Source organism: Hippocampus guttulatus, chromosome 2, assembly GCF_054856545.1.
Source record: "Hippocampus guttulatus isolate MCC_2025c chromosome 2, RoL_Hgut_1.0, whole genome shotgun sequence".
NCBI classification, from domain to species: domain Eukaryota; kingdom Metazoa; phylum Chordata; class Actinopteri; order Syngnathiformes; family Syngnathidae; genus Hippocampus; species Hippocampus guttulatus.
The window spans coordinates 15554594-15566707 of NC_141262.1; the positions used below are offsets into that span (position 1 = coordinate 15554594).

Sequence of the window (12114 nt, forward strand, 5' to 3'; positions counted from 1 at the left end):
TAATTGCAATGTAATAGTAGTGATATTAAAAGGTCCAATAAATTCTTACTGAAGGTTGTTGTCCTTGTTTGACTTTTTTGTCGCGCGGCATCTCATCCCCAATGATGAAAATGCAGTTAAAAGTCAGTGGAACTCATCAATTTGTATTGTAATGCAATGTTGATTTAGTCCACACACATACTATTCAGCGATGAAGGTAAAAGTACTGTTAAAAAGAAGAAGGCAACGGCCGTCATTCTTTGGCGGCTCCAGAAGCATTCCGCCCCTGTGACGATGACGGGCCAGGTGACCACAAAGGAAGGCTCAGCTACGGCTCTCATTCAAGTGAATGGGACTGTGCGCTCCTGATTTAATTTTTTTTCTCCCAAAGTTTCAAATGTTTATAATACTCTGCGTTAGTGTATTTGATGTGCCTTATATCAGCCTAATTTGCAATAGCGGACGATAATTATTGTGCATCCCTACTCTCATCACATGTTTAGCTTGGATATTTGGCAGGACCCAATAAGGGCATCATAAAGACTGAAATGTAATAACAATGCACCATATGTGGAGATGAGATAAAATGGCATTGTGGGTATGGACATGACATTTAGACAGCCCAGTGACAAAATACCGAAGAGAGTATGTGCACTTTTCAAATGTGAATTACAAAGTCACTAAATACATTATAAAATATAATTCATGGTAAGTGTAGGAAAATGTCAACAAATGAGAATTATGATGTTCTGAATGTTACAAATCAAACTAATACAATATTATCTTGGGTCACACAAACAGTTAAGAGACAGACTTCCAAATGGTGTGTCACGTGGAAAATATATAAGGTATGCTGAAGTCTTGCATATATAATAGCTGTTGTTCAAACAATAAATCTTTTTGGAGCATAAAATAAACACACACACACACACACACACACTCGCACACAAATATTGGTCAAATTTTAAATTATGAACATTCAGATATTTGATTGTATAAAAATGTCAAACTAATTACAAAATAAATTCAATCATTACATCTTAATGTTTTCAAAAGTGTGGCATTGGTCCTGTTTGGTGTTTTTTTGTGTGCGTGTGTGTGTGTGTTAATTATACTTGCTGACCCTCCCAGCTGTCATCAATGCAATTATATGTTGAAAAGAAAAACTGTACCTGCAGGGACGAAAACAAAATCACAATTATTAAAGACGAACTAGTCTACATTTTCCCCCACAGATTTTGTCTGTAGAACCCAGCGGTCTTGATAACATGTATTTGACATGCTTTTGTCAAAATACTCCAACAACCACAAATGATAGCACACGTTTTACATTTCACTCTCGTTTGAGAGAGGAAAATAAAAAATGCAGTTTTGAGAGGGTGGTCCTGTCTCACACAAATGAGCCACTGCTTACCCCACCCATGTTGCTGTATATCCAAGCCCCAAGTCATGAAAGTCAGTGCTAGTGTTGCCAGTGTGTGTTCCTGTGGCTGTCATTCTTTAAGGTACAAATTCATCATCAGGCACCACCAACAAATTGGCAACTTTACTGGTCAACTTTGCCCAGCCTGCCTGCACTGAGCCTCAGTTGCTCCTAATGAGCAAAGTGTAAAGCACTTGGGGCAAAGGGCGTAGCCAGAAACTTTGTAGTGTGGTGGACAGGGTGAAAAACACCTCAGTGAGCTCAGTGCGGGGTGGCCATGCCATGCGTGCGTCATTCTTTAACATACCATCCACAGTCAAGGTTTCATGAGATCAAGTTCACACGTAAAGAACACGGATCACATCGTATGAACAAATTAGGCCGAAACACAGGTGATGAACTCAACATATTCTTTCAACTGTATAACATAAGCATAATTGTTTTTGAAACCTCAAGCAGCATATCATTTAAGATTAGACCAAAGAACATTTAACAATTTTGAAATTTCTAACAGCATTGTTAGAAAAAATTAGCACAAACCCCCCCCCCCCCCCCCCACAAACAAACAAAACAAAAAAAGCTGTCTGTATATGGACCCAAGATTTCAATGCATAATTTTCCCTCAAACAAAACATGAATGGGCCAAGACTGCAAATACACACATATTTCTTACAGTAATGATGTCATTAGATGTGACAATAATGTCTTTACTGCGTACTAATGAGCAAGCTAGTCTAATTGGTTACATATATCATCATTAGACAATATTGTAAATGTAATGCAGCAGCATTCTGCAACAAACTCACAGATGAGATTTTGAAGGTATTTCCTGTGTTTTCTTGCATCTTGGCCTGTCATGCTCAGGTACCCTAAGCAGTCATTCAGATGAGATTTTTATGTCTTTATGAGCGTGGAAATGAATTGTAGAACGACTAAAGCAGCTGCAAAAGGAGGTTAACCTGGTTACAAATGAGCTCATCCTTTACTGGGATACGTCTCCTCGGGCACCGTGAGGCTTTTGTCAGCTGGCAAATGTTGGCTGAAAATCAGGAGGAAATTACCCCTCGTGGATAGAACATCCAAATTTCATGGCTATGGAGTAATTTTGTATCACTCTCCCTTTTTTTACTCTATTTAACATCTTTATTGTTGGCAATTTTGGGAGCACTATTCCATCTTTTGGCGGCCCGGTAGTCCAGTGGTTAGCACGTCGACTTCACAGTGCAGAGGTACCGGGTTCGATTCCAGCTCCGGCCTCCCTGTGTGGAGTTTGCATGTTCTCCCCGGGCCTGCGTGGGTTTTCTCCGGGTACTCCGGTTTCCTCCCACATTCCAAAAACATGCATGGCAGGCTGATTGAACGCTCTAAATTGTCCCTAGGTGTGAATGTGTGCGTGGATGGTTGTTTGTCTCTGTGTGCCCTGCGATTGGCTGGCAACCGATTCAGGGTGTCCCCCGCCTACTGCCCGAAGACAGCTGGGATAGGCTCCAGCACCCCCCGCGACCCTAGTGAGGATCAAGCGGTTCGAAAAATGGATGGATGGAAATGGATATTCCATCTTTGTGATTGTATTTCCAAAATTCTTTCCAAAATAATAGCAGACCTCATCACTGAACATGAGTTTGTTTTCCTGTGGACAATTTTGAAACTTTGTTTCTCCACTGTGATTAACTCATTGATATCAAGCTGAAGTTTGATGATGACTTTCCCAGGTGAGAAGGTTGTTCCACACTCTAACACAAGTCACAGGGGTTTGTGCATACTGTAACTGGGAAAAAGAAGTATCTTTCTGTGGATGGAAAGTGTGGAAGACAGGAGTCCGTTTATTTTGCTAATTTCAAGAACATTATCCAACAAATAATATGTGTGTACTTAAGAGGGCATGTCTTAATTCAGATGTTTTAAGGAGCATTTTTGTCATGCAAATATGTTCAGACAGCAGCAGTTAAAAAAAAGCCATTGATAAGCATCAAGCAGGTATTCAACACTGCTCCTGCCATACACGGAGTCCCAAAGAACATCTCAATGCAGGCTCCTCAAAATGTAAGCCATAATCCTGGAAGCTACTGTATATTTTGGCAAGCCTCAACCAACTCATGAGGAGGAACATTTTCAGCAGACGAAAACAGAATTAACACTCAATTTCTTCCAGTTTAATTCAGTGATGAATCTCGTGCTCCTTTGGTTGGTCCAGATGGATGGAGTTTTTGACGTTTTGTGGATGGCGAGCATGTCCCAACGAGCAGGAAGAAAATGGTGGAATGGACGAGAACATTTTGGTCAGGAATAATGATGAAAAATAAAAGCAAGAATATCTACAAAATACATGGAGTTTCACAACAACCATTTGCTGCATTGGTATGAAAGGAACTAGTTCTCATGCTAGATAATGTACAATCCCATTGTGCAAAAAATACCCATACCTGTAAAGATTGAAAAATCTCATGTGTGGCCACCATGATCCACTGACCTCAACCCGATAGAGGGTGGACAGCAGTATAACTCCAACCAGCAGCTCTCTGAGGCAATTATTGAATCCACAAAAGGGATGAAAGCTGAAAATATTCCACGAATTTACAATTTCAATAAATGAAATATTCTAGATTTTTAAAAAAAAAACAAAAAAACATTCTTAACAAGCTATTTTTTATACTGTTTTCTATAATAATGTACAACAATGTATCGTGTGTAACCTTTGGCGCCCCCTAGGCCGGAATGTTGTATGACAACAACAGAACAGAGCCATCGCTTCAATATGACTTCAGCCAATGCATTTTATGCTCCTTGTATGTGATTCTGCATTTTTATTCTGTTTTGTAAAAAAATTATAATTTGGAAGAGGTCATTTGTGTGAATTGCCCATCGTTGCTGTGTTATGTAGCTGCACTGTATGGTGTCAAGGCACAATCTGTGATCCACACATGCAATAAATTGGCCATCTTTTTCGCTAACTACAGCAATAACACCAGAATAAAATACTTAAGTGGTGCCTGCACAAAGGGCAATGCTCATGCGTAAGACGATATAGATAAATTCTATGAAAGCTATATATACAATACTTTGATAGCTAGCTACCTAGCCAGCAGTTAGCTCGCAAGCTAGTTAGATAGATAGACAGGCAGACAGACACACATTTACAGTTGACAGATAGATAAACAGATATGCCGATGTTATGTATTATCCGATTCGTCGACTAATCGAGTTATCACGACTACTGTTGATATGTCAACGGGCAAAATAATCTGTGGCAGCCCTCATAAAAAGTAGTTTGTGTTTGTGTTAGTATTGTTCTGTCAAAACCAAGGTAAATTGTTTGTCATTTGCAGTTTTCTCACAAGAATTTGTTAGATTGTGAGAGAAAAAGTTCAATAGTTTGTTCGCAGATCAACATTCATACAGCTTTTACAACTTCCTGGGGAGGTTAAAAGCCCTACATTGATGCACGCCAAAAGAAAGTGGGTAACCATCTGCAGTTTTTCACACAAGATGCACATTAATCGCAGTAACTAGAGCTTGGCCAAAGGAAACACATTTAAAACACTGCAACAGACATCAAGAGAACTACTTCAACGCAAATTTACACAGGAGCTTGACATTAAAGCATTTCAAACGATTCAAAATTAGCCATGCGGTAATTAAAGTGTTGTGACAACTAGCATCTATATCATAGGTGATCCCAGATTACCGAGTCTTGTTGTCTGCTATTTATAGTGCATCCTGCACACCTCTTGCAATGGTTTTGTCACTATCATTGATGCTGACATCATTAATTATGTTTGTGCAATGATTGTACCTATTTGCTGCACAATACATCGTGATTTGATGTTTCAATACACAAAAAGAACAAGAATAGTTACTAGATTTCTCACTATAGCAATAAAATGCCAATAAAACCCACCACATATCCGAAAATCGGAATCCTGCATTACTGGAGTCACATTTATGTGAAGCATAAAATCTTCTATGACATAAAAACCCAATAGCACAAAAAAGGCTTAAGCACAGTAACTTTAGCTGTTGGAGAATTTAGTTTCATGTAATTTCAATGTTATCATTGTAGCTAAAACATTAATTTCTCCAAATAATATGAAATAACATGTAGACTTCATTGACTGATTATCGTGAATGACTAATAATGTCTTCTTATTTCTTTTCCCCGTTCTGTATTGTTTTTAGAATAGAATAGAATCGAATGGAATCCGCAATACAAGTGTTACAAAACATTTGCAACACCAGTATTTATTACTGAGTGATGGTGACCTTTGAATATTAATATAATGTACTCTGAATACAGAGGAACTATATTTTCAGTCTCAGGGAACCAACTGATCAGTAAGAAGGACATCCATCTTGTGAACCCTGTCAAAAGCTCTTCTAAGAACTCGTAAAATAATCTATTTTTGGCGCACGATTACGAAGGTGGACTGAGAAATATTAGGCGGATTAGAGTGAAAACATTTTGCTCGGGCTCAGTTTTGAAAAAAGATGCGTGTGACTTTTAGGACATGAACCAAGGCCAGGTTCATTCTGCAGCTTTAACTGACACACAGACACTGCTCAATGCATAAGAAAAATATTTGTTATGTGTATACATTTCATATGCCGGGGTATGCATTTTATTGAATGTATCCGTGTGTGTGTATGTGTGTGTGGGGGGGGGGGGGTGTGTACGTGTGTGTGGGTGTGCATTGAAGCACTCCAAATTGCTGATCCAAGCCTTCTATATCACTGCGTGATAGGGAGTTTCCTCAGCAAGAGCACCCGGTGGGTTGTGGGGAGGCGCAAATGGACAGCCGAATGTGGCCAATAGTCTGTGAGTGGCCTTTCATGCTAGCCAATCACACAGGACCAACATTCCCATCAGCCATTCATCAAGAGGTCCTTTTCTCAAGGTCAGCTGATATTTGTACCACCTTGTCCCCCAGCAAAGAGGACGTCAACAAAAGTGATATCGATTGACAGCGATTTGTACGGAAGCCAAATCAGGTTGTTGCCATATACCAGTTTGTGTTTGCTTCAGGCTCGGTATCATGGGAAGGTATGGCCAAGTCAAGAAGATGAAAACATGGAAACCTGCAATGTGTGCGTGTCTGCCTATGTCTTCGGGTTGAAGGTGCATTAGCACCATTGGGAAATACGGAAAGCATTTAGTATAGTGGTCAGTTGTGTCATGTCATCTCATTCCCTGGAGAGCCTGATGAGTTATGTTTGGACTCGCACCGCTCAAGTACTGGATGTGTCGAAGTGCGCGAGCATGCATGTGTCTCGCCTCATGTATAAAAGGGAGAAGCCTCTCCCATCTCATTCCCCGATCAGTGTGATTTCTGCAGCGTACAGCTGTCACCATGGAAACCGAGGAGAGAGCCGGAGATAGAGGATGTACGGCAGAAAGAAAAGAGAAAATGAGATTGAGAATGAGCGAGAGGAAGAAAGAGAGAGACGACGGTGTGTGCGTGTGTATATGTCAGTTGTTGGATAACACCCACAGAAGGCCTGCATGCAGTATCGCCCGCCGCTAACCTCTGCGCAGCAGCAACACAAGCAGAAGAGTTGCCCTCCGCATGTGTGAGACAAGTGTGTATGTTGTTGAGCGATAGTATTTGTAATCACAACCACAGTTCATTAAAACATGGAGTCAATTTGTAGAACAGTGAATGAATGCTCACGGTTGCGAGAGTGATTGTCAAAAAGTGCTGGCCTGCAATTTCTTCACATGAACTCCGCAGTAACAATTGTGCATGTAACAAATTCCCTTGCACACGAGGGTTCTCAAACCTCATCATTTCTTAGGTTGATGTTTCATGTGTGACATCTGATATTTACACTTTTACCCCACACGTTGTATGAAGTATGTAAAATCCTCAATCTGACACACGAGAAACTTAAGGAGAGAGATGACAGAGAGACCAATCAGTTGATCGATGGATATTAGTCTTTAATTTTTTTACGTTGTGAGCAAGCTTTTCTAGTTCCCACTTAATTTATTTCACCCCAACCTTTCTCGCATCCAGCCTCTCTCACTCTTGTCAGGCATGCCTGACAAGAGAGAGAGAGGCTGGACACACACTTTGAATTCTGCCTCTCCTCACTCACCTTCCCCACTTCTCATCCCTTGTTTTTTTCTCTCTCTTTGTCACTTATGTCTTATTTCCTCTTTTCATTCATCCTGTTCTCTTCACTCCCCACCACCACACCCTTCTGCAACAGTTACCCAACTCTCACCCAGCCATTTCTTACCTCCCATTTTTGCTGCGTACAACACACCCACCTGACATGACCACACACACACACACACACACACACACACACACACACACACACACACACGCACGCACGCACACACCATTAGCTGCAAACGTGTAAAGCAGGCTAACATGCACAATTGAGGTGTTGATCACATCTGTCCTCCATCTGGACAAAATGGCTGGATTACACACAAAAATGTCCCATTGCCTTTCACAAGGCCAAAAAAGATGCTATTGTGAGGGGATAAACCCCGATAAAAACACATACACCACTGAAGTTTGTCGATTCACTTCCGAAAAATGGTCCCACAGGCCCAGTGATGAGTGCGTTTATCCATCCTTTCATTGGCTCAGCTATTATCGTTTCTGGTTGGTTCAGCTCGATGTGTGGCCAAAGCTTGATTTATGATATCGGATGATATCGGACCATGATTGAAAATTCACTTTCAAGGGGTACTTTTCAATAAAACTGAGCTTGGTGTGGCTATTTAACCAACACTGCTTTGTAGAGTAGCTTGTTTTCAATCTGGATTTTTCTTTTTCTTTTTTTTTTTTTTGTTTTAGGAGGAGCGGGGGTTCACAGGAGTTATGTATGAATGAACATTAGCATCTCTGGTGAATACATGTCATTTATTTAAGTTTTTCATACTGATAAAAATTGATTGTGAAGTACTGTATTATATTGTACTGGAGAGGTTTGGTGTTCTTGAGGTGATGAATTGGAAGATAAAGGTATCTGTGTTTTGTTTTGTTTTTTTCTTTTGGTAATATCCATACATACATGAAGTGGTCTTTAATGTTCCACATCGACCTCATTCCTATCGGCGTGTGCGGGTCAGAATGCTTGGAAGGGAGACTATACAGACAATAATTTGTGAATCTACAAAGGTGTTTTAGGAACAGTTTAGGAGCACGTGCTGCAGTGTGAATGTAGCCCGAGTTATACAGTGGGGTTGTTGTTTTTTTGTTTTGTTTTGTAGTTTTTTTACATATTGTGACATTATGGTGTTATTAAGAGGTGGATTAGATCACTAATTTCAAAAGCTCACTGCCCACCACTGGTTCTTTAGAGGCTTCCGGGTGCCCGCGGACACCATGTTGTTGACCCCACATGTAAGGAATACGATCTGAGTGAAAATAGCCACCAACTCATGCAAAATTTTAGAGAAACTGTCCGTTTCATTTGTGCTGGTTAAAAACTCTCATTTGTGATGCGACTGTTTTTCTGTTTAGACAGATAATTTTTAGGTCATCCAGAGTTCGCCTAGCCCCCAATCTACTCCGAATAGACCAAAATAGTACAAATCATTTGTTCTGGTGTGTGCTTTAAAAGCTTTCATTTGTGCTGCTACTGTTACATGGATGTTACACATTTGAATATATAGTGGACTGGCAAAATTTACTGATGCGCCCTCACCCCTGAAAATAATCCCTAATAACAGAAAATCTATAGCAGCACAAATGGAAGTTTTTTACAGGACAAAACAGTGCAAACAAAGCACAAACAAATGGTCCCATTTCAGATCGATTTCGTAGTAGATGGAGGGCTGGGTAACTTCATCAAAAATTGAAGTCGTAATATCTATAAAACCATAGCAGTACAAACAAAAGTTTTCACGGCACAATCCAGCACAAATGAAGCAAAAACGAAACAGACTTTCCTCCTGAAATTATGTGTGTGTTGGGGGCCCAGTTTCACACAGTTGTGATATGAGGGTGTGAGGACGGAATGCCTTGTTGCGTTGCGCTGCGACACACAATCAAATAGAAAATGTTCTGTTTGAGTTGTGCTGATGTCAGGAGGTTCTATCAAATAGGAGAGGGGGCTGGCAGAGTGTTTTCAGCGAGCTAACAACAATTGACGTTCCAGCAGGAAAATTCTCCGATCTACATCCCAGTTGGCTGCTACACAAGCAACTTACAAATATGGGTAAGAATGCACTGCCCTGTGCCGAACAACAAGAAAGCAGTGCAGTGTAAAAAGGCCTTTAAAGCATTACTAATTTTTAATCGTTTTTAATCATTTTTAATCATTATTAATCGTTTTGTAGAAGGTGTTAGAACAGAGGTGTGAAACTAATTTTTGTTGCGGGCCACATTGTAGTTATGGTTTGACTTGGAGGGCCGTTATGAATTTTGGGAAACCATTATAAATGTTTTATCACCTCCACATATTACATACACAGCACACAACAAATGGATGGATAACTAGTTTTAAAATTTAGAAGTCATTAGACTCTTATTGTGGATTACATATGACAATGTGAAATTTTGGTTCAGACTTTAGCAAGTATCATGGAACATGACATGCTTGATTTGCTTTCGCGGGCCACATAAAATGATGTGGTTGGCCAGATCTGGCCCCCGGGCCTTGACTTTGACACCTGTGTGTTAGAAGATTCTGCATCTACAAGATACTTTTCCTTTTCACAAGGGTTTTTCAAATTTCTATACAATACAATTACTATGCGTGAAGTTGATTTAAAATCAGATTGATGAACAAACGTGCCACTGCTCACTGTGTAGCCACAGAGAGCAACGAATTTCACCTGGTAGGAGAAGATGCAACACTTGTCACAATCAAACACCAATAATGGTAGCCCACGTTTCTGTACCTAAAGTATCTGGATGAAGAAAAAAGTGATTGTTTAAGCTTTTTCTTTTATTGCTCAAGTAATATAGACCACCTGCAGCATTCAGCTAAAAATAGCTGAAAACGATGATCACCCCAGAAGCATTAGTTAAAGGCCTTGCTCCAAAGCACAAAACAGTGGACAATGGTGTCGTGACAGCTGAAATTGTCACTTGATACTAAATATCAAGTGTTACCATAGTTTGTTGCAAGCCAAACTTTTTAAGACATATGCCAAATATCTTGTCCATTTTGCAATACCAAAGGAGGTGCATCTTATACACGAGAAAAGTTTGTTTAAATGCTCTGCCAAAAATAGTAACTCTCTACATTTAAACGTGTGTTTATTAAATTTTAAATGTCATGTGCACTTCCACTATGGAAAAAAAATCTTAAATGAGAAGCTAGGAGCAAATCCATCTTGACTGAAAAGATGCACTTTGCTGATAAAGTGAGGCACCTGCCACATCAGTGTGTGGGTGGTGTGTGCAGTGCACTAGCACTGGTGTGTGCGCTCACGGTTTCAAAAAGACCTCCCTCATTCACAAACTAAGCCATGTGGCACTGAGTCGGCCCCTTTAAGAGGCATGAGCTTTCTGCCGAGGCTGAGTCTTGGAAAAAGATAAGTGCCGATACATTATTCACCACCAAAGACACACACATATGCAGATACACACACAACCTTACACGCAAGATAGCCAAGGACAAGAACACAAGTTAGGCAGTCATCAGCGAAATGAGCAACAGAGATGTGTGCTAATATAAAATGATAGGCATAATGTGACAGGGAATATAAGCATAGGCACACTCTGTACAGTGGTCAGGTTGTCTTACAGACATATCCACAACAGAGGGGAGAAATCTTCAGCATTCTGTTATTCCCTGTGCATAATTTATAGCAGCCCCAGATCTCCCCGCTAATGACAGAACACTAGGGCATCTGCAGCACAGCAGCAACAGCTGACTGGCATGGCAGTGTGTATGCAGGTTGGGGGGTATTGTGCTCGGCTGGAGCAAGGGCAGTATGAGAGACAGAAGGAGATAGAGGAGGATTCAAGAGAAAGAAACAGAGTGTCTGAAATGGCCACAGATAAGGCAACAACGAGGCAGATGTGACAGACCTCTCAGAAGAGATCCACACATACACAGGCTTATAGCCAAGTCAACCTCCTCAGGGATTTGTATTCCCATTGATGTTCAGTATGTGCGTCAGACTGAGTGCCACCTTTATTAAAGATGTTATTATTGCAGCTTGCTAATTATTGATGCATCAGAAAGTCACCTTTTTTTGGGGGGGGGGGGGGGTTAACATTGTCACAATTACTACCCCCTCCTCGCTGCCTTAAGTACAGTACATAGACAACAGTTCCCCAAAAATGTGTCTGGGAAAATACTAATGAAAGCTGGTCAAGGGTGTGGCCTTGGCTTGGATACAACTGCTTTTGCAAGAAATGTCTTGACATGCTGCTGCAACACAGTATTGTTCTCCTAATTCTGAGATCAATGCCAAAGTGATTCTGCCCTGCAGGTGATAAGTACACTGATGCAAGATGAAGCCAAGAGAGCATAAAGACCTGCCCTGAATATGTGCACACACTGGAAGCTTGACTGGCGGCTTGTAAGTCAGGGTCTTTTGAATATGTGGACAAAATTGCCAGTACCCCTCTGTTAAAGGGACAGTAGTAAAAACGTGTTGATTTTTCAATGTTCATTATTTCAAAAACACACAATTAATTTCAATCATATGCAAAAAAATGTGTTCTGCCACATCGATGTAATTTAATTTTTTGTAATTGTACAAACTTAGCGAACATAGTTCCTCAACATCATGACTA

General features: G+C 40.5%; 1 protein-coding gene across 2 annotated transcripts in view; it reads right to left on the bottom strand.

Annotated features, from left to right (window-relative positions):
- Positions 1-12114, bottom strand: part of LOC147208641 (pro-neuregulin-2, membrane-bound isoform-like) — a 46326-nt gene that overhangs the window by 27238 nt on the left and 6974 nt on the right. The gene's annotated exons all lie outside the window — the stretch shown is intronic.